Source organism: Salmo salar, chromosome 19, assembly GCF_965601325.2.
Source record: "Salmo salar chromosome 19, fSalSal1, whole genome shotgun sequence".
Classification (NCBI taxonomy): Eukaryota; Metazoa; Chordata; class Actinopteri; order Salmoniformes; family Salmonidae; genus Salmo; species Salmo salar.
Genome location: NC_138309.1, coordinates 33,042,964 through 33,069,245, shown reverse-complemented (window position 1 = coordinate 33,069,245; position 26,282 = coordinate 33,042,964).

Sequence of the window (26,282 nt, the reverse complement as noted above, 5' to 3'; positions counted from 1 at the left end):
TTGATATTCTGATAACTGCCGGATGTCATTAAGCAGTTGAGTAAACTGTCACTATAAAACTGTCATTGCACATATTTGAAGTATTTTGGCAGGGCCTTGGGAGGATTGGACAGTAACACTTGATTCAATACATTTAAGAGTGCCTTAAATGACTCCGTCTCTGCTCGCCAAATAGTTTTATCACCACAGACAGGAGTTTGTCTGCCACCCAATGCCTTGGCTCACGTCAGGATTTGTTACACGATACCAATACAGCTAACAGCCAGTTAAAATCTAAAACTAAATGTGAAAATGTTAATTAATGTCACATGCTCTGGCATGGATCCACTAAACAGCTGAGCTCTGCTTGTTTTCCAGGTCACATATCTGGCTGCAGATCTATTATAGGGGCCAATGTCAGCAATGCCAGGACATCCTGGTCGACTAATAAGGTCAAAATAATGTGCTGGCCTGCATAAGATCTCTCTGTGGTCCACAGTATAGATTATGAGGTCTTTTCAGGGTGCAGTGTGAAGTCAATGGAGGGCTAAATGTAATATTAATGTCATACATTTACAAGGATAAACACTTGCATCAAATGGGCAGCTGGTGTGTTTTTCAGCAAGCTTTGCAAATCTTTTTTTGAGAACCTTGTGGTCAACTAATAAGGTCACAAGAATATGCTGTCCAGTTAGTCCATAACAGAGAACATCAATAAAACTGTGAATCCCACACCCTCCCTTCAGCTGCAGCTGTTGGAACACAAGCTTCTGTGGGAGCAGGGGACTTGTTTTAGGCAATCCTTAGGAACAGTCAAGACATCTATAGTAAAGACAGATATGTGGTTACTGAACTAAGGTCTTTATCTAAACCAAAAGAGTTTGAGTTTTTAGCATTGCTGCTGCAGTTATTGAAAGCTGTGAACTTAGATTTGCAAAAGTAGAATCCCTGGATTATCTGGCTGAACTGATACGTGGTTGGGGGGGAAATTAAATGGCCCTTATGAGCGATTTAAACTCCAAACTCTGAGGCCATAAGAGAACTGTGCGATACATTACATTTTACTAAAATTATAAATGTGGTCACAGACTCAATCCCAAAGACATCTCTAAGTCAACACTTATTGATGTTATTCTAACAAACAATCTGCATAAATACTCGGCCTGTTGGTATTTTCGCTAATGATTTAAGTGATCATTGTGCAGTTGCTTGCATTAGAGACACCAACATCCACAAAGTGCCCTGTCGGTTCAAAGTCAAATGAAATTTTACGCAGTTCTGTGTGCAGACATTCCTGCATGAACTTTATGCATGCAACTGGGATAGGATTGTGCTTATTCCAGATATCGAAGAGGCATTCACCTATTTTCATTCTATGTTTTCTGCTCTCTGTAACAAACAAGCCCCTCTTAAAAAGTACCAGGTAAAAGGTAGAGACAATCCCTGGTTTACAGGGGAATTATCTGATTGGATCCATAAACAAAATACACAATGGGCCAAAGCCAGAAAGGGTAATTCCCAGGCTGAATGGCAGTTATTCAGGGCACTGAGAAATAAGTGCACCTTGTTAATACGGAAATGTAAATCTAGCTTCTATTTCGAATCTACCAAGGCAAACCTCAATAACCCGACGAAATGATGGAAAACCATTAAATCCATGAATGCTAACACAAACTCCTCTGGTCTTCCGCTGAAATTGACCTCAAATTCAATGGATGTGACTGACAAGAATAAACTGCTTGACATGTTTAATGAGCATTTTTAATATATATATATATATATTCAAGAGCAGAATGGCAGATTTTTCCACCTTGCCGGCTCGGCATTACCAGCGACCTTTCGGTTACTGGCCCAACTCTCTGAACCGCCAGGTTACATGCCGTCCCCCATTAAGTATATTGAAAGCATAATATAGGAGTTTGTTTTTATTTCTATATTTTGTAACATAACTTGACCCAATGTTTTTTTTAAAGAACCTCAGCGTCAAACGATTGGGAACCTGGCGGATGAGATCCTCCTGGCCATGGTGATGTGGGGTACTCTGAGGGAGACTGAACCTGTTCGTGCAACGATGGGAAACAAGACCTCTAGGACTGTCACTCCAATGATCCTGATAGCTTAACCGGCCGGAGGAGGTATATATCCCCAGCAGGTGCAACTGAGCCGGACAGGTCAAAGAGTAGGAGGAAACAGTCCCTGGCCCTCCAGGTTGGGGGTTGTGCGTGGGGCCAACTCCCCACCACATAAAACATAACTTGTTACATAAATCAAATGTGCATTCTATTCATGCCAATTCAAAACCTATTGATCTACAGGTAACTGCCAAAATAAAGGAAACACATGAGTAAATGAATGGTTTGATGAGCATGAAAACGATGTAAGCCATATGCCATGGCTGTCTCAGTCACCAGATTTCAACCCAATTGAACACTTAAGGGAGATTCTGAAGCGGCACCTGAGACAGCGTTTTCCACCACCATCAACAAAACACCAAATGATGGAATTTCTTGTGGAAGAATGGTATAACGTCCCTCCAATAGAGTTCCAGACACTTGTCGAATCTATGCTAAGGTGCATTGAAGCTGTTCTGGGTCGTGGTGGCCCACCACCCTATTAAGATTTGAAGCTGTTCTGGGTCGTGGTGGCCCTCAACCCTATTAAGATTTGAAGCTGTTCTGGGTCGTGGTGGCCCACCACCCTATTAAGATTTGAAGCTGTTCTGGGTCGTGGCCGGCCCACCACCCTATTAAGATTTGAAGCTGTTCTGGGTCATCGTGGCCCACCACCCTATTAAGATTTGAAGCTGTTCTGGGTCGTGGTGGCCCTCAACCCTATTAAGATTTGAAGCTGTTCTGGGTCGTGGTGGCCCACCACCCTATTAAGATGCATTACGTTGGTGTTTCCTTTATTTTGATTGTTACCTGTATTCTTGTGCAGTATAGTGAGATCAAACAGATCAAATCAAACTTTCTTTTAATATGTTAATTTTTAAAATGTGTTGTTTATTATTTTGTTAATTTATTTTACAGTATAATAATGTCACGTCCTGACCTTAGAAAGCTGTTATTTTCTATGGTAGAGTAGGTCAGGGCGTGACAGGGGGGTTTTCTAGTTTCGTTTTTCTATGTTGTCAGGTTCTAGTTTTGTATTTCTATGTTGGGTTTTGTTTGGGATGATCTCCAATTAGAGGCAGCTGGTCCTCGTTGTCTCTAATTGGAGATCATACTTAAGTAGGGGTTTTTTCCTCCTGGGTTTGTGGGAGATTGTTTTTGAGTACGTGTATGTTTACGCTGCGTCACGGTTTGTTGTGTTTGTTATTCAGTTTATTTATATGTATTGCATAGTTTCACAGTGTAAATAAAATGTGGAACGACACACACGCTGCACTTTGGTCCGCTCCTCCTTTCGACAACCGTGACAAATAATTATTTATAGTAGTGATTATTTAACGTGAACAATATCAGAAGATGCTGTTTTAAGAATAATACATCTAGTGACAATTTCTTTTAAAACATTCAAGATGAGTTTTGGTGTTTTTCTCTCAATGGAATTAGAACAAAAACCTAATGGAATTTTCTCAGATTTTACTTTTTGTCTGAAGTCAAATTCAAGATGGTCAAACCAATGATCATTTAGTTTTTTGATTTGGAATTTTAAGACACCTTATGGTAAAAAAAAAAAAAAAACGATTTGATGAAACATTGAATTTGGCCTTAACAGATTCACGACATGGAACAACAGATAGTACCCCCCAAAAAGTGTCTGTCCTATATCTCAGCGATATATACTGTAAGAAAGATCAGGAAATATATAGAGATATTCATAGCTCTGGTTCTGATAAACATATCTCAGTGACTTAAAAAGATCTGGATTTTTTACATTTTGTAGTTTTCAAATTGTCATGATGTGAAGGGTTTCCCTAGTCCGCCACACATGTGTTTTAGCAATCTGGTTCCCCACGGCACAGTCAATGAAGTGGCACGCAACCATTGGTAGATGCATGCAACATCTAAGCAGGGGAATGCCACCATAGTCTTGGCCAAGTACATTCTTCAACATATTATTTTCATATATTCACATTTTCTATTATTTTAGGGGCAATGTTTCATAAATGTTTTCCTGGTATGTTTTCTTGGTAACACCTGTTACAAAGTCCATAACAGAGAGCATCAATAAAACTGTGAATCCCACACCCTCCCTTCAGCTGCAGCTGTTGGAACACAAGCTTGGAAGAGTCAGGATAAGTGGAAGCCCAATCCACCAGATGGCCCGACACCAATGATCAATGTCTAGATGTGAAACAGTTCATGGGGAATTAAATCATGGGGAAAATGAGAAGTGTTCCTGTCTGCCTGTGAATGAGTTGAATAGAAAATGAGAAGGTGTTGAATAGAAGGTTGTCCAGTTTAACTGCTGCTGTGGTAATAGCCTTGACCTCTATGGCAGCTGCTATATCTGGGAGGGCTGATGACCTGATGATAGGAGCCTCTGCTTTATAGTCCTGCAATTTATCCCACGAACAGGGCCATGTGCTGAGGGATTTACGGTATGTCAGACAAGCTGTCATAATAACAGTGACAGGTTTTATTATTGTGTTAATTGACAGGCTGATTCAGGTGTTCTGGCCATCCACTACAAACCTGGGGCCACATTTAGAAACATTGCGTACATACAAAATATATCGTAACATTTGCATCAGTTTTCATCCAAAAGTTGGCATTTATAAAATCTGAATTTGACGTGAATGTGGTTATCCTCCCACATACTTTGGACCATGCGTAGCACAGTTTCTAGTGGTTGAAGTATTGCATGGCAAGAAGGCAAAACTAGCCTAGCCTTGTGCAGGAAAATACTGTATGTAGAGACTCTAATTCATAACAAAAAAAACAGGTAGCTAAATATAATAACAAGATCCAATCATTTACCGTTAGTGAGAAGAGCGAGAATCGATTTGTTTTATCTTTGCATTCTAAAATAATTAGAAATAGGCATCAATTTGTTATTATTTATTTCATGTCCATGATCATTGCTAAATAAATTCCTCTCCTTTTCTGACTGTGATGGTTTCATAGGCTACTCGCAAAATAGCCTGTAGGGCTACAAGTTAGGACAGGCTGCCATTTCTTTCATCTCTCATGTAATTGGACCCACTTCGTAGTAGTAGGCTAAATAGATAAACTATGTAAAGTATTTTGCTTTATGTGATCTGAAGCGCAGTTTATCTTTTCCATTGACGTTTGTAGGCTATGTCTGAATACTGTAATGTCAAATTTCTCCAATAGACAATATTTAATTTATAATTATAATACATAATATAGTTAGCTAACGCAGTTTTGTACATTGCGCTGTACGTACAATTTACCTTATTTTAGCGACCAAAAAAAACGTAATTCTTCCAGGTCAACTGTAATATGAATACCATTGTAAAGCGCAATTTCTCCCCTTTCCAGCAAAATCAATGACAAGACCTTCATGATGCCCGTCTCTGCATGATTGAAGAAGGCAATGAGCTCAGTCAGGTCTTTTTAAAAATGATGGGTGGGGAAGTGAAAACTGCGTGATAGGGAAAGGGGGAGATAAGCCGTGTGGAGAAACAACTTTTTTCCCCCGATCTGTCCAACTTATCACCTCTAAAATGTAAATAAAACACTATAAAGAGTTTATATAATGTGTCATTACATACCTATTTGAAGGTTTGTGTCGAATTTGAATCAGGTTTTTAGGGCGGCGTAAAAGTTATCTTCAGAAGTAAACAGCGGCTGTCGCGGCTTTTGAGAGTCATGATGGCATGCAGTGATGATGCAAAAAATGAATGCATTCAGTTGTACAGTTGACTAGGTATCCCCCTTACTGTCACGACTCCTGCCGAAGTCAGCTCCTCTCCTTGTTCGGGCGGCGTTCGGCGGTCGACGTCACCGGCTTACTAGTTGCCACCGATCGATGTTTCACTGTTTGTTTGGTTTTGTCTTTATTGTGTACACCTGTTTTTGATTTTCCCTAATTATGTTCATTATTTAAACCTCTGCATTTCCTGTTTGTCTTGTCGGTGATTGTTTCCTGTTTTGCGTGGTTGGAGGTGTTTCTCCGCGATATGTATTTTTCTTTGAGAAGATTTATTGAATATTCAAGTAAACACGTTTGTTTACATTGATCCCTGTGTCCTGCGCCTGACTCCTCTACTTCTCTAAGAAAAAACCATTACACTTACCCTGTCCCTGTCCTTTTCTTGTTTTAATCTGTGAGAGAAGCGCTACACCTGGAGGAGAGAGGCTGTATGACACAGAATGAGTTGCATTATGCGTGCTGTACGTTACGTCATGACACATCACAATTTAACACCAAATGAAATCAAATTTTATTAGTCACACGCGCCAAATACAACAGGTGTAGTAGACCTTACAGTGACATGCTGAATACAACAGGTGTAGTAGACCTTACAGTGAAATGCTGAATATAACAGGTGTAGGTAGACCTTACAGTGAAATGCTGAATACAACAGGTGTAGGTAGACCTTACAGTGAAATGCTGAATACAACAGGTGTAGGTAGACCTTACAGTGAAATGCTGAATACAACAGGTAGACCTTACAGTGAAAGGCTGATTTACAAGCCCGTAACTAACAATGCAGTTAAAAAAATACGGATAAGAATAACAAATAAAAGTAACAAGAAATTAAAGAGCAGCAGTAAAATAACAATAGCAAGACTATATACAGGGTACTGGTACAGGATGAATGTGCGGGGGCACCGGTTGGTTGAGGTAATAGGTAGAGTTATTAAAGTGACTATGCATAGATGATAACAACAGAGAGTAGCAGCGGTGTAAAAGAGGGGGGGCAATGCAAATAGTCTGGGTAGCCATTTGATTAAGCGTTCAGGAGTCTTATGGCTTGGGGGTAGAAGCTGTTGAGAAGCCTCTTGGACCTAGACTTGGTGCTCCGGTACCGCTTGCCGTGCGGTAGCAGAGAGAACAGTCTATGACTAGGGTGGCTGGAGTCTTTGACAATTTTTAGGGCCTTTCTCTGACACCACCTGGTATAGAGGTCCTGGATGGCAGGGAACTTGGCCCCAGTGATGTACTGGGCCGTTCACACTACCCTCTGTCGTACCTTGCGGTCGGAGACCGAGCAGTTGCCATGCCAGGCAGTGATAAAACCGGTCTGGATGCTCTCGATGGTGCAGCTGTAGAATCTTTTGAGGATCTGAGGACCCATGCCAAACCTTTTCAGTCTCCTGAGGGGGAATAGGTTTTGTCGTGCCCTCTTCACGACTGTCTTGGTGTGCTTGGACCATGTTAGTTTGTTGGTGATGTGGACACCAAGGAACTTGAAGCTCTCAACCTGCTCCACTGCAGCCCCATCAATGAAAATGGGGGTGTGCTCGGTCCTCTTTTTCCTGGAGTCCACAATCATCTCCTTTGTCTTGATTACGTTGAGGGAGAGGTTGTTGTCCTGGCACCACACATTCAGGTCTCTGACCTCCTCCCTATAGGCTGTCTCATCATTGTCGGTGATCAGGCCAACCACTGTTGTGTCATCGGCAAACTTAATGATGGTGTTGGAGTTGTGCCTGGCCGTGCAGTCCTGAGTGAACAGGGAGTACAGGAGGGGGCTGAGCACGCACCCCTGAGGGGCACCTGTGTTAAGGATCAGTGTGCGGATGTGTTGTTACCCTTACCACCTGGGGGCGGCCCGTCAGGAAGTCCAGGATCCAGTTGCAGAGGGAGGTGTTTAGTCCCAGGGTCCATAGCTTATTAATGAGCTTTGAGGGCACTATGGTGTTGAATGAATAGTCAATGAATAGCATTCTCACATAGTTGTTCCTTTTGTCCAGGTGGGAAAGGGCAGTGTGTAATGCAATAGAGATTGCATCATCGTGGATCTGTTGGGGCAGTTTGCAAATTGGAGTGGGTCTAGGGTTTCTGGGATAATGCTGTTGATGTGAGCCATGACCAAAGCACTTCATGGCTACATACGTGAGTGCTATGGGTCGGTAGTCATTTATGCAGGTTACCTTAGTGTTCCTGGGCACAGGCACTAAGGTGGTCTGCTTAAAAGATGTTGGTATTACAGACTAGGACAGGGAGAGGTTGAAAATGTCAGTGAAGACACTTTCCAGTTGGTCAGTACATGCTCGCAGTACACGTCCTGGTAATCCGTCTGGCCCTGAGGCCTTGTGAATGTTGACCTGTTTAAAGGTCTTACTCACATCGGCTGCGGAGAGCGTGATCACACAGTCTTCCGGAACAGCTGATGCTCTCATGCATGTTTCAGGTTTATTTGCCTCGAAGCGAGCATAGAAGTAGTTTAGCTCGTCTGGTAGGCTCGTGTCACTGGGCAGCTCTTGGCTGTGCTTACCTTTGTAGTCTGTAATGGTTTGCAAGCCCTGCCACATCCGACGAGCGTCAGAGTCGGTGTAGTACGATTCGATCTTAGTCCTGTATTGATGCTTTGACTGTTTGATGGTTCATCAGAGGGCATAGCAGGATTTCTTATAAGCTTCCAGGTTAGAGTCCCGCTCCTTGAAAGGGGCAGCTCAAGCCTTAAACTCAGTGCGGATGTTGCCTGTAATCCATGACTTCTGGTTGAGGTATGTACGTATGGTCACTGTGGGGACGACGTCATCGATGCACTTTTTGATGAAGCCAATGACTGATGTAGTGTACTCCTCAATGCCATCGGAGGAATCCCGGAACATATTCCAATCTGTGCTAGCAAAACAGTCCTGTAGCTTAGCATCTGCTTTATCAGACCACTTTTTTTATTGATCTAGTCACTGGTGATTCCTACTTTAATTTTTGCTTGTAAGCAGGAATCAGGAGAATAGATTTATGGTCAGATTTGCCAAATGGAGGGCGAGGGACAGCTTTGTATGCGTCTCTGTGTGTGGAGTAAATGTGGTCTAGAGTTTTTTCCTCTGGTTTCATATTTAACATGCTGATAGAAATTTGGTAAAACTGGTTTAAGTTTCCCTGCATTAAAGTCCCCTGCTACTAGGAGCGCCGCCTTTGGGTGAGCGTTTTCTTGTTTGCTTATGGCGGAACACAGCTCATTCAATGCTGTTTTTGTGCCAGCCTCTGACTGTGGTGGTATGTGAACAGCTGCGAAAAATGCAGATGAAAACTCTCTCAGCATATAGTGTGGTCTACAGCTTATCATAAGATACTCTACCTCAGGCGAGCAATAACTCGAGACATCCTTAGATATTGTGCACCAGCTGTTATTTACAAAAATACATAGCCCGCCGCCCCTTGTCTCACCAGACGTCGCTGTTCTATCCTGCAGGTACAGCGTATAACCAGCCAGCTGTATGTTGATAGTGTCATCGTTCAGCCACGACTTCCGTGAAGCACAAGATATTACAGTTTTGAAGTAGTTTAATCTTGCACGTAGGTCATCTATTTTATTCTCCAAAGTTTGCACATTTGCTAGCAGAATGGAAGGAAGTGGTGGTTTATTCGATCGCCTATGAATTCTCAGAAGGCAGCCCGCCCTTTTGCCCCTTTTTCTCCGCCTCCTCTTCACGCAAATCACGGGGATTTGGGCCTGTGCCCGAGAAAGCAGTATATCATTCGCATCGGGCTCGTCAGACTCGTTAATGGAAAAAAAGGATTCTGAGAATCCCAACGATTGGAAAGCTGACACGGTCATCCCCCTCTTCAAAGGAGGAGACACTCCAGACCCAAACTGCTACAAACCTATATCTTTCCTACCCTGCCTTTCTAAGGTCTTCGAAAGCCAAGTTAACAAACAGATTACCGACCATTTCAAATCCCACCGTACCTTCTCCGCTATGCAATCGGGTTTCAGAGCTGGTCATGGTTGCACCTCAGCCACGCTCAAGGTCCTAAACGATATCATAACCGCCATCGTTAAGAGACAATACTGTGCAGCCGTATTCCTCGACCTGGCCAAGGCTTTCGACTCTGTCAATCACCACATTCTTATCGGCAGACTCAACAGCCTTGGTTTCTCAAATGACTGCCTCGCCTGATTCACCAACTACTTCTCTGATAGAGTTCAGTATGTCAAATCGGAGGGCCTGTTGTCCGGACCTCTGGCAGTCTCTATGGGGGTGCCACAGGGTTCAATTCTCAGGCCGACTCTCTTCTCTGTATACATCAATGATGTCGCTCTTGCTGCTGGTGATTCTCTGATCCACCTCTACGCAGACGACACAATTCTGTATACTTATAGCCCTTCTTTGGACACTGTGTTAACTAACCTCCAGACGAGCTTCAATGCCATACAGTTCTTCTTCCGTGGCCTCCAACTGCTCTTAAATGCAAGTAAAACTAAATGCATGTTCTTCAACCGATCGCTGCCCGCACCTGACCGCCCGTCCAGCATCACTACTCTGGACGGTTCTGACTTAGAATATGTGGACATCTACAAATACCTAGGTGTCTGGTTAGACTGTAAACTCTCCTTCCAGACTCACATTAAGTATCTCCAATCCAAAATTAAATCTAGAATCGGCTTCCTATTTCGCAACAAAGCATCCTTCACTCATGCTGCCAAATATACCTTCGTAAAACTGACCATCCTACCAATCCTCAATTTCGGTGATGTCATTTACAAAATAGCCTCCCACACTCTACTCAACAAACTGGATGCAGTCTATCACAGTGCCATCCGTTTTGTCACCAAAGCCCCATATACTACCCACCACTGCGACCTGTACGCTCTCGTTGGCTGGCCCTCGCTTCATACTCATCGCCAAACCCACTGGCTCCAGGTCATCTACAAGTCTTTGCTAGGTAAAGCCCTGCCTTATCTCAGCTCACTGGTCACCATAGCAGCACCCACCTGTAGCATGCGCTCCAGCAGGTATATATCACTGGTCACCCCCAAAGCCAATTCCTCTTTTGGCCGCCTTTCCTTCCAGTTCTTTGCTGCCAATGACTGGAACGAACTGCAAAAATCACTGAAGCTGGAGACTCATATCTCCCTCACTATCTTTAAGCACCAGCTGTCAGAGCAGCTCACAGATCACTGCACCTGTACATAGCCTATCTGTAACGGACGTCGTAGGAAGTGGACCAAGGCGCAGCGGGTTGAGTGCTCATTTTAACTTTTAATTTAGAACACAAACAAAACAAAACAAGAAAACGCACAAACGCACAGTAATGCAGGCTACACACAGCAATGCACAAACAACTTCCCACAAAGGGACAGGTGAAAACAGGGCTACTTAAGTATGACTCTCAATCAGCAACAACGATGTACAGCTGTTCCTGATTGAGAGCCATACCAGGCGAACAAAGAAATACACAACATAGAAAAACATAGAAATACAAAACAAGAACATTACCCAAAAACCCCGGAACACATAAATCAAACACCCCTCTTACATAAATACATATCCCATTAAACCCCGACCCACATAAAACAAATACCCCTGCCACGTCCTGACCAAACTACAATAACCAATAACCCCTTATACTGGTCAGGACGTGACAGTACCCCCCCCCCCCCCCCAAAGGTGCAGACCCCGGATGCACCTCACACAAAAATAAAGACAAAATAAACCCCCCAAACTAAAGGGAGGGAAGGGAGGGTGGCTGCCGTCACCGACGGTTCCCGTGCTACACCCCCCCTCCCCAATCCTCCTACTGTGGAGGTGGCTCAGGCTCTGGCCTTAGTCCACCACCTAACCTGTCCAACCCCGCTGAATACCTCTGGCTGAGGCACGTCGCTGTAGACCTCGGGCTGAAGCACTTCGCTGTAGACCTCAGGCAGAAGGACGATTCTGGGAGCTCCGGACTGTAGGCCGACTCTGGGAGCTCCGGACTGTAGGCCGACTCTGGGAGCTCCGGACTGTAGGCCGACTCTGGGAGCTCCGGACTGTAGGCCGTCTCACTCGGTTCCGGTCTGTGGGCCGTCTCACTCGGTTCCGGACTGTGGGCCGTCTCACTCGGTTCCGGACTGTGGGCCGTCTCACTCGGTTCCGGACTGTGGGCCGTCTCACTCGGTTCCGGACTGTGGGCCGTCTCTCTTGGTTCCGGACTGTGGGCCATCTCTAGACAGGGCACTGTCGCCGGACACTCTGGACGGGGCACTGTCGTCGGACACCCTGGATGGGGCACTGTTTCCGGACACTCTGGATGGGGTACTGTTGCCGGAAGCTCTGGACGGGGTACTGTCGTCGGAAGCTCTGGACGGGGACTGCGCACTGAAAGCCTGATGCGTGGGGCTGGTAGTGGAGGTACCAGACTGGAGACACGCACCCCAAGGCTAGTGCGAGGGGCAGGAACAGGACGAGTTGGACTGGGCTGACGCACTGGAGGCCTGGTGCGTGGTGCTGGCTTTGGATGTGCCAGACTGGATACACGCACCCCAAGGCTAGTGCGGGGAGCAGGAACAGGACGAGTTGGACTGGGCTGATGCACTGGAGGCCTGGTGCGTGGTGCTGGCTTTGGATGTGCCAGACTGGAAACACGCACCTCAGGGCTAGTGCGGGGAGCAGGAACAGGACGAGTTGGACTGGGCTGACGCACTGGAGGCCTGGTGCGTGGTGCTGGCTTAGGAGACGCCAGACTGGATACAACCACGTCACGGCTAGTGCGAGAAGCGGGAACAGGATACACTGGGCCGTGAAGGCGCACTGGCAGTCTTGAGCGCAGTACTGGCACCACCCTTACTGGCTGGATGCTCGCTTCCCCCTGGCAAATGCGGGGCGCTGGCACCGCGCACACCGGCCTGTGAATGCTCGGCCTCGACGCCATGCGCATCACCCCATAGCACGGGGCCTGATCAGTAACAAGCTGCCTCCGATAAGCATGGGGAGTTGGCTTGGGGCTTAACCTCTCTAGGGTCGGCGGGACGAAATCGTCCCACCTACTCAACAGCCAGTTGAATCCCGTGGTGCGTTATTCAAATACCTTAGAAATGCTATTACTTCAATTTCTCAAACATATGACTATTTTACACCATTTTAAAGACAAGACTCTCGTTAATCTAACCACACTGTCCGATTTCAAAAAGGCTTTACAATGAAAGCAAAACATTAGATTATGTCAGCAGAGTACCCAGCCAGAAATAATCAGACACCCATTTTTCAAGCTAGCATATAATGTCACATAAACCTAAACCACAGCTAAATGCAGCACTAACCTTTGATGATCTTCATCAGATGACACACCTAGGACATTATGTTATACAATACATGCATGTTTTGTTCAATCAAGTTCATATTTATATCAAAAACCAGCTTTTTACATTAGCATGTGACGTTCAGAACTAGCATACTTCCGGTGAATTTACTAAATTACTCACGATAAACGTTCACAAAAAACATAACAATTATTTTAAGAATTATAGATACAGAACTCCTCTATGCACTCGCTATGTCCGATTTTAAAATAGCTTTTCGGTGAAAGCACATTTTGCAATATTCTCAGTAGATAGCCCGGCATCACAGGGCTAGCTATTTAGACACCCACCAAGTTTAGCACTCACCAAAATCAGATTTACTATAAGAAAAATGTTATTACCTTTGCTGTCTTCGTCAGAATGCACTCCCAGGACTTCTACTTCAATAACAAATGTTGGTTTGGTTCAAAATAATCCATAGTTATGTTCAAATATCCTCTGTTTTGTTCGTGCGTTCAAGACACTATCCGTATGGTAAAGAAGGGTGACGCGCACGACGCATTTCGTGACAAAAAAATTCTAAATATTCCATTACCGTACTTCGAAGCATGTCAACCGCTGTTTAAAATCAATTTTTATGCCATTTTTCTCGTAAAAAAAGCGATAATATTCCGACCGGGAATCTGTGTTTAGGTTCAAAGACGAAATAAAATAAAAACATGGGGTCGACTCGTGCACGCCCCTCAGCCCATTGTCCTCTGATAGAGCACTTGCCAAAAGCACCAATGTTTTTCAGCCAGTGGCTGGAATTACATCATTCAGCTTTTTCCCGCCTTCTGAGAGCCTATGGGAGCCGTAGGAAGTGTCACGTTACAGCAAAGATCCTCAGTCTTCAATAAACAGAGTCAAGAAGCTCAAGGAATGGTCAGAGAGGGCACTTCCTGTACAGAATCTTCTCAGGTTTTTGCCTGCCATATGAGTTCTGTTTTACTCACAGACACCATTCAAACAGTTTTAGAAACTTTAGGGTGTTTTCTATCCAAAGCCAATAATTATATGCATATTCTAGTTTCTGGGCAGTAGTAATAATCAGATTAAATTGGGTACGTTTTTTATCCGGCCGTGTAAATACTGCCCCCTACCCCCAACAGGTTAACCCTGGCCCAGCCAAATTACCCGTGTGCCCCCCCCAAACGAAATCTTGCGGCTGCCTCTCATGCATCCTACGTTGGGCCCGCTCTTCGCTCCACTTTCGCCGTTCCTCCCTCGCTGTCTCCACCTGTTTCCATGGCAGGGTCTTGTCCCCTGCCATTACCTCCTCCCAAGTCCAAAATGTCCTCCACTCCCTTCTCTCCCTGGCCCAGGATCCTTCCTCTTCCTGGGCCCGCTACTTGGTCCGTTGGTGGTGGGAAGTTCTGTAACGGTCGTCGTACGTAATGGACCAAGGCGCAGCGGGTTGAGTGCTCATTTTAACTTTTAATTTAGAACACAAACAAAACGAAACAAAACAAGAAAACGCACAAATGCACAGTAATGCAGGCTACACACAGCAATGCACAAACAACTTCCCACAAAGGGACAGGTGAAAACAGGGCTACTTAAGTATGACTCTCAATCAGCAACAACGATGTACAGCTGTTCCTGATTGAGAGCCATACCAGGCGAACAAAGAAATACACAACGTAGAAAAACATAGAAATACAAAACAAGAACATTACCCCAAAACCCCGGAACACATAAATCAAACACCCCTCTTACATAAATACATATCCCATTAAACCCCGAACCGCATAAAACAAATACCCCGTGACATGAGATGACGTGACATCATCTGTAAATAGCCCATCCAACTACCTCATCCCCATACTGTATTTATTTATTTATCTTGCTCCTTTGCACCCCAGTATCTCAACTTGCACATTCATCTTTTGCACATCTATCACTCCAGTGTTTAATTGCTTTATTGTAATTACTTCACCACCATGGCCTATTTATTACCATACCTCCCTTATCTTACCTCATTTGCACACATTGCATATATACTTTTTGTACTGTATTATTGACTGTATGTTTGTTTATTCCATGTGTAACTCTGTGTTGTTGTATGTGTCGAACTGCTTTGCTTTATCTTGGCCCGGTCGTAGTTGTAAATGAGAACTTGTTCTCAACTAGCCTACCTAGTTAAATAAAATAAAAAATAAAAAATAATAAAAAAATAGCCGTCACCTTCCATTGGACCTTTTCCTGTTGGTTATTGTCTTTACATTGGATTCTATTGGGATTACCTTCTTGTTGGTTTTTTGTGCGTTACTTTGGATTCCAACTTCTTTCCAAGGACTCTGACTCAACCAGAGGTCCTGGTAGGACTACGGTTTACTGTTGTGAATTTGCATTGGACTTTTGACTCTGACAGGACTATTCATTTGTTGTTGATTATTGAATCTTTCTTTTGTCGTCTATGATGAACCATGATTTTTCTTATCAATACAGCATTGTACTAAAGATATTGCCCAATCTCTTATTTCTGGCAGGGTTGTGTGATTTATGTAGATTTGTTACCACTTTACTTTTGTCCTTGACTGTGTCTTCCTACAATCTGTGTTGTCTTTACATTTGAGAGTATAAAAATACAGCGCTCCGAAAATAATCAGGTAAAGGGAAAGGAGAAGGGGGATACCTAGTCGGTTGGAAAGGGAAAGGGGGATACCTAGTTAGTTGGAAAGGGGGATACCTAGTCAGTTGGAAAGGGAAAGGGGGATACCTAGTCAGTTGTAAAGGGAAAGGGGAAGGGGGATACCTAGTCAGTTGGAAAGGGGAAGGGGGATACCTAGTCAGTTGGAAAGGGAAAGGGGGATAACTAGTCAGTTATAAAGGGAAAGGGGGATAACTAGTCAGTTGTATAGGGAAAGGGGGAGGGGGATACCTAGTCAGTTGTATAGGGAAAGGGGAAGGGGGATACCTAGTCAGTTGTAAAGGGAAAGAGATACCTAGTCAGTTGGAAAGGGAAAGGGGGATACCTAGTCAGTTGTAAAGGGAAAGGGGAAGGGGGATGCCTAGTCAGTTGGAAAGGGAAAGGGAAGGGGGATGCCTAGTCAGTTGGAAAGGGAAAGGGGGATACCTAGTCAGTTGGAAAGGGAAAGGGGGATAACTAGTGAGTTGGAAAGGGAAAGGGAAGGGGGGATCCCTAGTCAGTTGGAAAGGGAAAGGGGGGATACCTAGTCAGTTGGAAAGGGAAAGGGAAAGGGGGATACCTAGTCAGTTGGAAAGGGAAAGGGGAAGGGGGATACCTAGTCAGTTGGAAAGGGAAAGGGGGATACCTAGTCAGTTGGAAAGGGAAAGGGAAAGGGGGATATCTAGTCAGTTGGAAAGGGAAAGGGGAAGGGGAAAGGGCGATATCTAGTCAGTTGTAAAGGGAAAGGGGAAGGGGATATCTAGTCAGTTGGAAAGGGAAAGGAAAAGGGGGATACCTAGTCAGTTGGAAAGGGAAAGGGAAGGGGGATGCCTAGTCAGTTGAAAGGGAAAGGGGGATACCTAGTCAGTAGAAAAGGGAAAGGGGGATAACTAGTCAGTTGGAAAGGGAAAGGGGGGATCCGTAGTCAGTTGGAAAGGGAAAGGGGGGATACCTAGTCAGTTGGAAAGGGAAAGGGAAAGGGGGATACCTAGTCAGTTGGAAAGGGAAAGGGGAAGGGGGATACCTAGTCAGTTGGAAAGGGAAAGGGGAAGGGGGATACCTAGTCAGTTGGAAAGGGAAAGGGAAAGGGGGATATCTAGTCCGTTGTTAAAGGGACAGGGGAAGGGGAAAGGGGGATACCAAGTCCGTTGAAAAGGGGAAGGGGGATACCTAGTCAGTTGTAAAGGGAAAGGGGAAGGGGGATACCTAGTCAGATGTAAAGGGAAAGGGGAAGGGGGATACCTAGTCAGTTGGAAAGGGGAAGGGGGATACCTAGTCAGTTGTAAAGAGAAAGGGAAAGGGGGATACCTAGTCAGTTGGAAAGGGAAAGGGGGGATACCTAGTCAGTTGGAAAGGAAAAGGGAAAGGGGGATACCAAGTCAGTTGTAAAGGGAAAGGGAAAGGGGGATAGTTAGTCAGTTGTAAAGGGAAAGGGAAAGGAGGATACATAGTCATTTGTAAAGGGAAAGGGGAAGGGGGATATCTAGTCAGTTGTAAAGGGAAAGGGAAAGGGGAAGGGGATACCTAGTCAGTTGGAAAAGGAAAGGGGGATTCCTAGTCAGTTGGAAAGGGAAAGGGGGATACCTAGTCAGTTGGAAAGGGAAAAAGAAGGGGATATCTAGTCAGTTGTAAAGGGAAAGGGAGATACCTAGTCAGTTGGAAAGGGAAAGGAAGAGGGATACCTAGTCAGTTGTAAAGGGAAAGGGGAAGGGGGATACCTAGTCAGTTGGAAAGGGAAAGGGGGATACCTAGTCAGTTGTAAAGGGAGAGGGAAGGGGGATACCTAGTCAGTTGGAAAGGGGAAGGGGGATACCTAGTCAGTTGGAAAGAGAAAGGGAAAGGGGGATGCCTAGTCAGTTGGAAAGGGAAAGGGGGGATACCTAGTCAGTTGGAAAGGGAAAGGGAAAGGGGGATACCTAGTCAGTTGGAAAGGGAAAGGTGAAGGGGGATCCCTAGTCAGTTGGAAAGGGGAAGGGGGATACCTAGTCAGTTGGAAAGGGAAAGGGAAAGGGGGATACCTAGTCCGTTGTAAAGGGAAAGGGGAAGGGGGATGCCTAGTCAGTTGGAAAGGGGGATACCTAGTCAGTTGGAAAGGGAAAGGGGGATAACTAGTCAGTTGGAAAGGGAAAGGGAAGGGGGGATCCCTAGTCAGTTGGAAAGGGAAAGGGGGGATACCTAGTCAGTTGGAAAGGGAAAGGGAAAGGGGGATACCTAGTCAGTTGGAAAGGGAAAGGGGAAGGGGGATACCTAGTCAGTTGTAAAGGGAAAGGGAAAGGGGGATACCTAGTCAGTTGGAAAGGGAAAGGGAAAGGGGGATATCTAGTCAGTTGGAAAGGGAAAAGGGAAGGGGAAAGGTGGATACCTAGTCAGTTGTAAAGTGAAAGGGAAAGGGGGATACCTAGTCAGTTGTAAAGTGAAAGGGAAAGGGGGATACCTAGTCAGTTGTAAAGGGAAAGGGGAAGGGGGATACCTAGTCAGTTGGAAAGGGAAAGGTGAAGGGGGATCCCTAGTCAGTTGGAAAGGGGAAGGGGGATACCTAGTCAGTTGGAAAGGGAAAGGGAAAGGGGGATACCTAGTCCGTTGTAAAGGGAAAGGGGAAGGGGGATGCCTAGTCAGTTGGAAAGGGGGATACCTAGTCAGTTGGAAAGGGAAAGGGGGATAACTAGTCAGTTGGAAAGGGAAAGGGAAGGGGGGATCCCTAGTCTGTTGGAAAGGGAAAGGGGGGATACCTAGTCAGTTGGAAAGGGAAAGGGAAAGGGGGATACCTAGTCAGTTGGAAAGGGAAAGGGGAAGGGTGATACCTAGTCAGTTGGAAAGGGAAAGGGAAAGGGGGATATCTAGTCAGTTGGAAAGGGCAAAGGGAAGGGGAAAGGGGGATACCTAGTCAGTTGTAAAGTGAAAGGGAAAGGGGGGATACCTAGTCAGTTGTAAAGTGAAAGGGAAAGGGGGATACCTAGTCAGTTGTAAAGTGAAAGGGAAAGGGGGATACCTAGTCAGTTGTAAAGGGAAAGGGAAGGGGGGATCCCTAGTCAGTTGGAAAGGGAAAGTGGGGATACCTAGTCAGTTGTAAAGGGAAAGGGGAAGGGGGATACCTAGTCAGTTGGAAAGGGAAAGGGGGATATCTAGTCAGTTGGAAAGGGAAAAGGGAAGGGGAAAGGGGGATACCTAGTCAGTTGTAAAGTGAAAGGGAAAGGGGGATACCTAGTCAGTTGTAAAGTGAAAGGGAAAGGGGGATACCTAGTCAGTTGTAAAGGGAAAGGGGAAGGGGGATACCTAGTCAGATGTAAAGGGAAAGGGGAAGGGGGATACCTAGTCAGTTGGAAAGAGAAAGGGAAAGGGGGATACCTAGTCAGTTGGAAAGGGAAAGGCGGGATACATAGTCAGTTGGAAAGGGAAAGGGAACGGGGGATACCTAGTCAGTTGGAAAGGGAAAGGGAAAGGAGATTACCTAGTCAGTTGGAAAGGGAAAGGGAAAGGGGGATACCTAGTCCATTGTAAAGGGAAAGGGGAAGGGGGATGCCTAGTCAGTTGGAAAGGGAAAGGGGGATACCTAGTCAGTTGGAAAGGGGGGATACCTAGTCAGTTAGAAAGGGAAATGGAAAGGGGGATACCTAGTCAGTTGGAAAGGGGAAGGGGGATTCCTAGTCAGTTGTAAAGGGGATGGGGGATACCTAGTCATTTGGAAAGGGGAAGGGGGATACCTAGTCAGTTGGAAAGGGAAAGGTAGGGGGGATACCTAGTCAGTTGTAAAGGGAAAGGGGAAGGGGGATACCTAGTCAGTTGTAAAGGGAAAGGGGAAGGGGGATACCTAGTCAGATGTAAAGGGAAAGGGGAAGGGGGATACCTAGTCAGTTGGAAAGGGGAAGGGGGATACCTAGTCAGTTGTAAAGAGAAAGGGAAAGGGGGATACCTAGTCAGTTGGAAAGGGAAAGGGGGGATACCTAGTCAGTTGGAAAGGAAAAAGGAAAGGGGGATACCAAGTCAGTTGTAAAGGGAAAGGGAAAGGGGGATACTTAGTCAGTTGTAAAGGGAAAGGGAAAGGAGGATACATAGTCATTTGTAAAGGGAAAGGGGAAGGGGGATATCTAGTCAGTTGTAAAGGGAAAGGGAAAGGGGAAGGGGATACCTAGTCAGTTGGAAAAGGAAAGGGGGATTCCTAGTCAGTTGGAAAGGGAAAGGGGGATACCTAGTCAGTTGGAAAGGGAAAAAGAAGGGGATATCTAGTCAGTTGTAAAGGGAAAGGGAGATACCTAGTCAGTTGGAAAGGGAAAGGAAGAGGGATACCTAGTCAGTTGTAAAGGGAAAGGGGAAGGGGGATACGTAGTCAGTTGGAAAGGGAAAGGGAAAGGGGGATACCTAGTCAGTTGTAAAGGGAGAGGGAAGGGGGATACCTAGTCAGTTGGAAAGGGGAAGGGGGATACCTAGTCAGTTGGAAAGAGAAAGGGAAAGGGGGATGCCTAGTCAGTTGGAAAGGGAAAGGGGGGATACCTAGTCAGTTGGAAAGGGAAAGGGAAAGGGGGATACCTAGTCAGTTGGAAAGGGAAAGGTGAAGGGGGATCCCTAGTCAGTTGGAAAGGGGAAGGGGGATACCTAGTCAGTTGGAAAGGGAAAGGGAAAGGGGGATACCTAGTCCGTTGTAAAGGGAAAGGGGAAGGGGGATGCCTAGTCAGTTGGAAAGGGGGATACCTAGTCAGTTGGAAAGGGAAAGGGGGATAACTAGTCAGTTGGAAAGGGAAAGGGAAGGGGGGATCCCTAGTCAGTTGGAAAGGGAAAGGGGGGATCCCTAGTCAGTTGGAAAGTGAAAGGGAAAGGGGGATACCTAGTCAGTTGGAAAGGGAAAGGGGAAGGGGGATACCTAGTCAGTTGTAAAGGGAAAGGGAAAGGGGGATACCTAGTCAGTTGGAAAGGGAAAGGGAAAGGGGGATATCTAGTCAGTTGGAAAGGGAAAAGGGAAGGGGAAAGGGGGATACCTAGTCAGTTGTAAAGTGAAAGGGAAAGGGGGATACCTAGTCAGTTGTAAAGTGAAAGGGAAAGGGGGATACCTAGTCAGTTGTAAAGGGAAAGGGGAAGGGGGATACCTAGTCAGATGTAAAGGGAAAGGGGAAGGGGGATACCTAGTCAGTTGGAAAGAGAAAGGGAAAGGGGGATACCTAGTCAGTTGGAAAGGGAAAGGCGGGATACATAGTCAGTTGGAAAGGGAAAGGGAACGGGGGATACCTAGTCAGTTGGAAAGGGAAAGGGAAAGGGGGATACCTAGTCAGTTGGAAAGGGAAAGGGAAAGGGGGATACCTAGTCCATTGTAAAGGGAAAGGGGAAGGGGGATGCCTAGTCAGTTGGAAAGGGAAAGGGGGATACCTAGTCAGTTGGAAAGGGGGGATACCTAGTCAGTTAGAAAGGGAAATGGAAAGGGGGATACCTAGTCAGTTGGAAAGGGGAAGGGGGATACCTAGTCAGTTGTAAAGGGGATGGGGGATACCTAGTCATTTGGAAAGGGGAAGGGGGATACCTAGTCAGTTGGAAAGGGAAAGGTAGGGGGGATACCTAGTCAGTTGTAAAGGGAAAGGGGAAGGGGGATACCTAGTCAGCTGGAAAGGGAAAGGGGAAGGGGGATACCTAGTCAATTGTAAAGGGAAAGGGAAGGGGGGGTACCTAGTCAGTTGGAAAGGGAAAGGGAAAGGGGGGATACCTAGTCAGTTGGAAAGGGAAAGAGGATGGGGGATACCTAGTCAGTTGGAAAGGGAAAGGGAAAGGGGGATATCTAGTCAGTTGGAAAGGGAAAGGGGAAGGGGAAAGGGGGACATCTAGTCAGTTGTAAAGGGAAAGGGGAAGGGGATATCTAGTCAGTTGTAAAGGGAAAGGAAAAGGGGGATACCTAGTCAGTTGGAAAGGGAAAGGGAAGGGGGATGCCTAGTCAGTTGGAAAGGGAAAGGGGGATACCTAGTCAGTAGAAAAGGGAAAGGGGGATAACTAGTCAGTTGGAAAGGGAAAGGGGGGATCCCTAGTCAGTTGGAAAGGGAAAGGGGGGATACCTAGTCAGTTGGAAAGGGAAAGGGAAAGGGGGATACCTAGTCAGTTGGAAAGGGAAAGGGGAAGGGGGATACCTAGTCAGTTGGAAAGGGAAAGGGGAAGGGGGATACCAAGTCAGTTGGAAAGGGAAAGGGAAAGGGGGATATCTAGTCCGTTGTAAAAGGGAAAGGGGAAGGGGAAAGGGGGATACCAAGTCCGTTGAAAAGGGGAAGGGGGATACCTAGTCAGTTGTAAAGGGAAAGGGGAAGGGGGATACCTAGTCAGATGTAAAGGGAAAGGGGAAGGGGGATACCTAGTCAGTTGGAAAGAGAAAGGGAAAGGGGGATACCTAGTCAGTTGGAAAGGGAAAGGGGGGATACCTAGTCAGTTGGAATTAAAAGGGAAAGGGGGATACCTAGTCAGTTGGAAAGGGAAAGGGAAAGGGGGATATCTAGTCAGTTGGAAAGGGAAAAGGGAAGGGGAAAGGGGGATACCTAGTCAGTTGTAAAGTGAAAGGGAAAGGGGGATACCTAGTCAGTTGTAAAGTGAAAGGGAAAGGGGGATACCTAGTCAGTTGTAAAGGGAAAGGGGAAGGGGGATACCTAGTCAGTTGGAAAGGGAAAGGTGAAGGGGGATCCCTAGTCAGTTGGAAAGGGGAAGGGGGATACCTAGTCAGTTGGAAAGGGAAAGGGAAAGGGGGATACCTAGTCCGTTGTAAAGGGAAAGGGGAAGGGGGATGCCTAGTCAGTTGGAAAGGGGGATACCTAGTCAGTTGGAAAGGGAAAGGGGGATAACTAGTCAGTTGGAAAGGGAAAGGGAAGGGGGGATCCCTAGTCTGTTGGAAAGGGAAAGGGGGGATACCTAGTCAGTTGGAAAGGGAAAGGGAAAGGGGGATACCTAGTCAGTTGGAAAGGGAAAGGGGAAGGGTGATACCTAGTCAGTTGGAAAGGGAAAGGGAAAGGGGGATATCTAGTCAGTTGGAAAGGGCAAAGGGAAGGGGAAAGGGGGATACCTAGTCAGTTGTAAAGTGAAAGGGAAAGGGGGGATACCTAGTCAGTTGTAAAGTGAAAGGGAAAGGGGGATACCTAGTCAGTTGTAAAGTGAAAGGGAAAGGGGGATACCTAGTCAGTTGTAAAGGGAAAGGGAAGGGGGGATCCCTAGTCAGTTGGAAAGGGAAAGTGGGGATACCTAGTCAGTTGTAAAGGGAAAGGGGAAGGGGGATACCTAGTCAGTTGGAAAGGGAAAGGGGGATATCTAGTCAGTTGGAAAGGGAAAAGGGAAGGGGAAAGGGGGATACCTAGTCAGTTGTAAAGTGAAAGGGAAAGGGGGATACCTAGTCAGTTGTAAAGTGAAAGGGAAAGGGGGATACCTAGTCAGTTGTAAAGGGAAAGGGGAAGGGGGATACCTAGTCAGATGTAAAGGGAAAGGGGAAGGGGGATACCTAGTCAGTTGGAAAGAGAAAGGGAAAGGGGGATACCTAGTCAGTTGGAAAGGGAAAGGCGGGATACATAGTCAGTTGGAAAGGGAAAGGGAACGGGGGATACCTAGTCAGTTGGAAAGGGAAAGGGAAAGGGGGATACCTAGTCAGTTGGAAAGGGAAAGGGAAAGGGGGATACCTAGTCCATTGTAAAGGGAAAGGGGAAGGGGGATGCCTAGTCAGTTGGAAAGGGAAAGGGGGATACCTAGTCAGTTGGAAAGGGGGGATACCTAGTCAGTTAGAAAGGGAAATGGAAAGGGGGATACCTAGTCAGTTGGAAAGGGGAAGGGGGATACCTAGTCAGTTGTAAAGGGGATGGGGGATACCTAGTCATTTGGAAAGGGGAAGGGGGATACCTAGTCAGTTGGAAAGGGAAAGGTAGGGGGGATACCTAGTCAGTTGTAAAGGGAAAGGGGAAGGGGGATACCTAGTCAGCTGGAAAGGGAAAGGGGAAGGGGGATACCTAGTCAATTGTAAAGGGAAAGGGAAGGGGGGGTACCTAGTCAGTTGGAAAGGGAAAGGGAAAGGGGGGATACCTAGTCAGTTGGAAAGGGAAAGAGGATGGGGGATACCTAGTCAGTTGGAAAGGGAAAGGGAAAGGGGGATATCTAGTCAGTTGGAAAGGGAAAGGGGAAGGGGAAAGGGGGACATCTAGTCAGTTGTAAAGGGAAAGGGGAAGGGGATATCTAGTCAGTTGTAAAGGGAAAGGAAAAGGGGGATACCTAGTCAGTTGGAAAGGGAAAGGGAAGGGGGATGCCTAGTCAGTTGGAAAGGGAAAGGGGGATACCTAGTCAGTAGAAAAGGGAAAGGGGGATAACTAGTCAGTTGGAAAGGGAAAGGGGGGATCCCTAGTCAGTTGGAAAGGGGAAGGGGGATACCTAGTCAGTTGGAAAGGGAAAGGGAAAGGGGGATACCTAGTCCGTTGTAAAGGGAAAGGGGAAGGGGGATGCCTAGTCAGTTGGAAAGGGGGATACCTAGTCAGTTGGAAAGGGAAAGGGGGATAACTAGTCAGTTGGAAAGGGAAAGGGAAGGGGGGATCCCTAGTCTGTTGGAAAGGGAAAGGGGGGATACCTAGTCAGTTGGAAAGGGAAAGGGAAAGGGGGATACCTAGTCAGTTGGAAAGGGAAAGGGGAAGGGTGATACCTAGTCAGTTGGAAAGGGAAAGGGAAAGGGGGATATCTAGTCAGTTGGAAAGGGCAAAGGGAAGGGGAAAGGGGGATACCTAGTCAGTTGTAAAGTGAAAGGGAAAGGGGGGATACCTAGTCAGTTGTAAAGTGAAAGGGAAAGGGGGATACCTAGTCAGTTGTAAAGTGAAAGGGAAAGGGGGATACCTAGTCAGTTGTAAAGGGAAAGGGAAGGGGGGATCCCTAGTCAGTTGGAAAGGGAAAGTGGGGATACCTAGTCAGTTGTAAAGGGAAAGGGGAAGGGGGATACCTAGTCAGTTGGAAAGGGAAAGGGGGATATCTAGTCAGTTGGAAAGGGAAAAGGGAAGGGGAAAGGGGGATACCTAGTCAGTTGTAAAGTGAAAGGGAAAGGGGGATACCTAGTCAGTTGTAAAGTGAAAGGGAAAGGGGGATACCTAGTCAGTTGTAAAGGGAAAGGGGAAGGGGGATACCTAGTCAGATGTAAAGGGAAAGGGGAAGGGGGATACCTAGTCAGTTGGAAAGAGAAAGGGAAAGGGGGATACCTAGTCAGTTGGAAAGGGAAAGGCGGGATACATAGTCAGTTGGAAAGGGAAAGGGAACGGGGGATACCTAGTCAGTTGGAAAGGGAAAGGGAAAGGGGGATACCTAGTCAGTTGGAAAGGGAAAGGGAAAGGGGGATACCTAGTCCATTGTAAAGGGAAAGGGGAAGGGGGATGCCTAGTCAGTTGGAAAGGGAAAGGGGGATACCTAGTCAGTTGGAAAGGGGGGATACCTAGTCAGTTAGAAAGGGAAATGGAAATGGGGATACCTAGTCAGTTGGAAAGGGGAAGGGGGATACCTAGTCAGTTGTAAAGGGGATGGGGGATACCTAGTCATTTGGAAAGGGGAAGGGGGATACCTAGTCAGTTGGAAAGGGAAAGGTAGGGGGGATACCTAGTCAGTTGTAAAGGGAAAGGGGAAGGGGGATACCTAGTCAGCTGGAAAGGGAAAGGGGAAGGGGGATACCTAGTCAATTGTAAAGGGAAAGGGAAGGGGGGGTACCTAGTCAGTTGGAAAGGGAAAGGGAAAGGGGGGATACCTAGTCAGTTGGAAAGGGAAAGAGGATGGGGGATACCTAGTCAGTTGGAAAGGGAAAGGGAAAGGGGGATATCTAGTCAGTTGGAAAGGGAAAGGGGAAGGGGAAAGGGGGACATCTAGTCAGTTGTAAAGGGAAAGGGGAAGGGGATATCTAGTCAGTTGTAAAGGGAAAGGAAAAGGGGGATACCTAGTCAGTTGGAAAGGGAAAGGGAAGGGGGATGCCTAGTCAGTTGGAAAGGGAAAGGGGGATACCTAGTCAGTAGAAAAGGGAAAGGGGGATAACTAGTCAGTTGGAAAGGGAAAGGGGGGATCCCTAGTCAGTTGGAAAGGGGAAGGGGGATACCTAGTCAGTTGGAAAGGGAAAGGGAAAGGGGGATACCTAGTCCGTTGTAAAGGGAAAGGGGAAGGGGGATGCCTAGTCAGTTGGAAAGGGGGATACCTAGTCAGTTGGAAAGGGAAAGGGGGATAACTAGTCAGTTGGAAAGGGAAAGGGAAGGGGGGATCCCTAGTCTGTTGGAAAGGGAAAGGGGGGATACCTAGTCAGTTGGAAAGGGAAAGGGAAAGGGGGATACCTAGTCAGTTGGAAAGGGAAAGGGGAAGGGTGATACCTAGTCAGTTGGAAAGGGAAAGGGAAAGGGGGATATCTAGTCAGTTGGAAAGGGCAAAGGGAAGGGGAAAGGGGGATACCTAGTCAGTTGTAAAGTGAAAGGGAAAGGGGGGATACCTAGTCAGTTGTAAAGTGAAAGGGAAAGGGGGATACCTAGTCAGTTGTAAAGTGAAAGGGAAAGGGGGATACCTAGTCAGTTGTAAAGGGAAAGGGAAGGGGGGATCCCT